The sequence below is a fragment of the Choloepus didactylus genome, chromosome 14 (assembly GCF_015220235.1).
Source record: "Choloepus didactylus isolate mChoDid1 chromosome 14, mChoDid1.pri, whole genome shotgun sequence".
Lineage (NCBI taxonomy): Eukaryota > Metazoa > Chordata > Mammalia > Pilosa > Megalonychidae > Choloepus > Choloepus didactylus.
This window is the reverse complement of record NC_051320.1, coordinates 13,938,959-13,944,039: the sequence shown is the minus strand read 5'-3', so window position 1 is coordinate 13,944,039 and position 5,081 is coordinate 13,938,959.

Genomic DNA, 5,081 nt, shown 5'->3' with positions numbered 1-5,081 from the left:
AACAACCTTCCAATGATGATGAGCAGCTTGCATGTCCCTAGCACTAGGCTAGGCTGTAGAGAACAGAATCTTAGGCAAAGAATATGCAATCAAGTATGGTAGGCGAAGAGGCTATGAAATCCAAGTGACAACACTGAAGTGAAATAATTCCAGACATCAGAGAACTATATGCCAAATAAGTCATAAAGTGAATTTTCTCATTTTTACAGATAGGAAAACCAAGATTCATAGAGAGGAAAAGAAACTGCCCAAAGACTCATAGTCAACTTCCTGGTTCCCAATCTGATGATGATCTCTCTTTTTCTACCTTCCTTCTTTCTTTTCTTTCTTTCTTTTTTTTCTTTTTTTGCTTGTATGCATCTTACTTGTGCTTATTTTTTGTCCCCACAGAGGTACAACCCTTAATAGATTTTTCAGTGTCTGTAGGCAGTAAACTTTTTGTCCTTCTACTTTTTAAATCTTCTTTATGACGCATTCACTCTTTTTTTTTTTGCACACTTACTCTTTTGTTTAAATTCAGTTTTATTGAGATATATTCACATACCATATAGTTATCCATGGTGTACAATTAACTATTCATAGAATCATCATATAGTTGGGCATTCATCACCCCAATTTTTGAACATTTTCCTTATTCCAAAACTAAAAATAAGAATGAAAATAAAAGTAAAAAAGAACATCCAAAGCATTCCATCCCCCATCCCACCCTATTTTTCATTTAGCTTTTTCTACTCATATTTCTACTCATCTGTCCATACACTGGATAAAGAGAGTGTGAGCCACAAGATTTTCACAATCACACAGTCACACCATGTAAATAAACTATATAGTTATGCAATCACCTTCAAGAATCAAGGCTACTGGGTTGCAGTTTGACAGTTTCAGGTATTTCCTTCTAGCTATTCCAATACACTAAAAACTAAAAAGGGGTATCTATATAGTGCATAAGAATGCCTTCCAGAGTGACCTCTTGACTCTATTTGAAATCTCATAGCCATTGAAACTTTATTTTGTTTCATTTCTCTTCCCCCTTTTGGTCAAGAAGAGTTTCTCAATCCTCTGATGCCAGGGCCAAGCTCATCCCCGGGAGTTATGTCCCATGTTGCCAGGGAGATTTACACCCTGGGAGTCATGTCCCATGTAGGGGGGAGGATAGTGAGTTTATCTGCAGTGTTGGCTTAGAGAAAGAGGCCACATCTAAGCATCAAAGTTGTTCTCTGGGTTGCACACTCACTCTTAAGTGATATTTTGTCTAGGTACAAAATAATTTTTCTTTAGCACTTTGTGGATACTATTTGGGTGTCTTCTGGAATCTATTGATGACTGCGAGAAGTATGCTGTCAATATGAATGTTTTTCCTAATCTAATTTTTCTCTGGGGAGACTTGTCATATTTTCTCTTTCTCCTTGATGATCTGAAATTTCAGTTATGCTAAGTGTGGATTGTTAAAAGTTATCATACTAGCTGAGCCTTTTCCATCTGTGGTCTGTCTTTCCTAATTTATGGAAAAACTCTCAGCCATAATCTCTTTGAATACTACCTATCCACCATACTCTGTCACTAGAGCAAGAGGGAGAAAAAAAGAGATGGTGGTAGCTGGTACTTGCTCACATCATTGACTTTGACACAGACCTGGGTGTTTCCAAAGTTATACCCTGCCTTAGAGGGCTGTTGTAAGAATTAGAGATAGTTACATCAATTGATGCATGCACTTTGTTGGAACAGAGAATTAGGAAGAACTCTTAATTGTGAGGAATAGGATAGAAGCTCTCAATTGTAATCCAAGCTGGAAACATGATGGAAAAATGAAAAATCTAGGGGTAGGGCTGGCTTCAAACATGATCCATGTCTCTGTCTCTCAGCTGTTTTCTTCTTTATGCCATCCTCAGGCTGACTCTCCCCAAGGGTTGGTGAAGAAGTAAAATTCCAGGTTGGGTGTTTCCTTTCACCAGCTTGGGTAATTCCTGGCTCTGAGTCTGAATGGTCTGAGCTGGTGCACAGGACAATCCCAGCCACACCACTGGGACTTTGTTTGGCTGACCCAGGTCAAGTGCTGACATGTGGAGTTTGGGATGGGAGAGCAAGGTGGACAGACGTAACTAAGTAGAATGAGGTTAGGCAAGGGTTTCTGAAAGTCTGTTACCAGAAAAATTGAGAATCTACTGATGTCAGGTGAAGATACCAAATGTCTTGTCTCACCTTGTGACTGGTGCATAGTACAACTTCAACACATATGGGTGGCTTGAGACATGAGTAGACTGACACCAAGTGTAGTCTAATGAGTGGGGTTTAGCAGTCAATACGCCTGCGGTGAATCCTAAATCTGCCTTGTACAAGCTTGAGCAAGTCATGAAGCCTCTTTTATACTCTGCTTCCTATCTAGAAAGTGGGCTATAGCACTCTTTCAGGGTTGTTATAAGTATTAGAAATTGTTAGAAGTAAAACAAAGCAAATTCCTAGCAGGGTGTCTGACCATGGAGGTGAAAAAATGCTTTTAAGCAGTTAGCATAATTTCTGTTACCTAACTTGTGATTGATGAACAGTAACAATTATTGTGGTTGCCATTCAATGCCTTGTGGTTATCATTATTCTTATTGTAACTTCAGTCTACAATGGTCTGGCTGGGCCCCAGTTCTCCCGGGTGGCTGAATGGTGGCCTTTTACAGACTCTTGCCCAATCTTGGCTGACCTGTTTCCTAATCATAGTACTTATGAGCCATTTTATAATGGCTTGTTTTCTCTCCCAGTAGACTGGAATTTTCATGAAGGCAGGGTGGTTATAGCTATCCCCCAGGTGGTGTGTGCCCAGAACATACCTTAAAGTTTGGTAAGTAGTCAGATTTCAAAAGACGTTTGTTAAATGGATGATTGAATGATTCAACTAATGCATTAATAAATGATTCTTGATTTATGATATAATAATTTAATTCTCATATTGATGATTCAAGATCCTGCAAGATCCCATAATAATTGTAAAGATTAAATGATATTTAAAATATTATTGCTAAGTATGTTCATTTATTTTTCTTTTTCTTCATTTTTTTTTTAATTAGAGAAGTTGTAAGTTTACAAAAAATCATACATAAAATACAGAGTTCCCATATACTAACCTATTATTAACACCTTGTATTAGTGTGGTACACTTGTTGCAATTCATAAAAGAACATTTTTATAATTGTACTATAAATTATAGTCCATCATTTACAATAGGTTCACTGTGTTGTCCAGTCCTATGTTAGTTTTTTTCTTTAATTTCTATTCAAGTAACATATACACAACCTAAAATTTCACCTTTTAACCACATCCAAATATATAATACAGTGTTGTTACTTACATTCACAAAGCTGTGCTACCATCATCACCATTCATTACCAAAACTTTTCAATCAGCCCAAACAGAAACTACACAATTTAAGCATTAACATCCCATTTCCTGCCCCCACCCCATCCCTTGATAACCTCTTTTCTACATTGTGACTCTATTAGTTTGCTTATCCCAGTTATTTCACGTCAGTGAGGTCATACAATATTTGTCCTTGTGTGTCTGGCTTATTTCACTCATCATGATGTCTTAAGGTTCATCCATGTGGTTGCACGTATCAGAGCTTCATTCCTTTTTGTGGCTAATATTCCATTGTATATGTGTTCCATTGCATGTATGCTGGTGCCACGTGAGGTTTTCAGTCTCTTAGGGCCACCAATGACCTGAACTATGCTTGATTTCACAGAGCCTTTGGGGACTGGGGGATCTGCTCGTTGAGGCCCTTAGCTCTGATCTGACTGGGGCTGAGCTCAGGTCTGGCTCATTATCTTCATCGTTGGCTGTAGAGGCTTGTGCGCCACACCAAGATACAGCAATGTGTGCATGTCTGTTGTGTGTAGATTCTATCTGTGTGAGAAACCACCTTGGAGGAAAGCTTTTACCACTGTAACTTTCAATACCACAGGAATCTTGGGACTCTGCCAAAAACATTAAGCATTATTAGAATAGTTTTTATGTATTTAGTATTGTGCCAAGAACATTTTTTCCTCAACAGTATTTTGATTATAATGCCTTGCTGCATAAATGAAATTGACATCAAAGTTCTATTTGATATACTCAAAGTCATTTAAATTATTAATTCCTCATTAACATATTCTTCTTAGGGTAGGCTTGGGATCAATGACCTTGAATGTACTTCATGAAATAATTCATATACAAATGAGGGATGTTTTCAAGAAGTTAAAAAATAAGATTGAATATGTTTTAGAAAGGATGGCTGCTCTGTTGGAGTCTATAAATTGGAAAAGTATTCTTTCAAAGGTCACTAATTATATCTTTATATGCTGTTTACAGTTGGCTTCAATCATGACATCCACCATTATTTAGGTTTTGTTTTGAAGGTTTTATGGAATCATCGTGGCTTAGTTCTATATTTTTATGTGCTTAGGTGGCCTATTTTGAATTTATTTATTTATGTGTTCACTTTACTGTGCTTCCATTTTATATTTATGTAGTGAGTCTCTCCTTAATTCTTTGTAGAAAATGTTCTTTCTCATAAATGTTACAAAGGTAAGGAATTGCAGATCAAGACATACAGTCAGAGTCAAGTAAAATGTTTTTGTTCCAAGTCAGTAACATATGTAAAACCATGCTAGTTTTTATTTAGCTAGATTTTGTTTCTTTGAAAATACACCATAAATGAGTTTTCTGCTGAGCGTGTGGCTTGGGGGTGGTATACGGACATTGATTCTGGCTTGGGGGTGGTATACGGATATTGATTCTATGCCCCATAAATAATTTATTCTGTCAAGACACCAGGTGAAGTCTTGATTGGGTTCACCTGGATTTATCGGACGACAGGCAGCACCTTTAAAACAGAACAGGCAAAAGCTGATGCACTTGCAGATGGCATGAGGGGGACAGCCGCAGGCAAGAATGAAAGAAAAAAGACGTCAGCTGCAGAGCGCCAGGCTGGCTAGTGGAGCACACCCACGTCTGCACTTGCCAGTGTCTGCCCGGGGCCTTGTCCTCTGTGCCCCTGCTGAATTTCAGCACTGAGGCCCTCTCAGCCTGGCTTTGAATATTTGTTTTCAGATCTC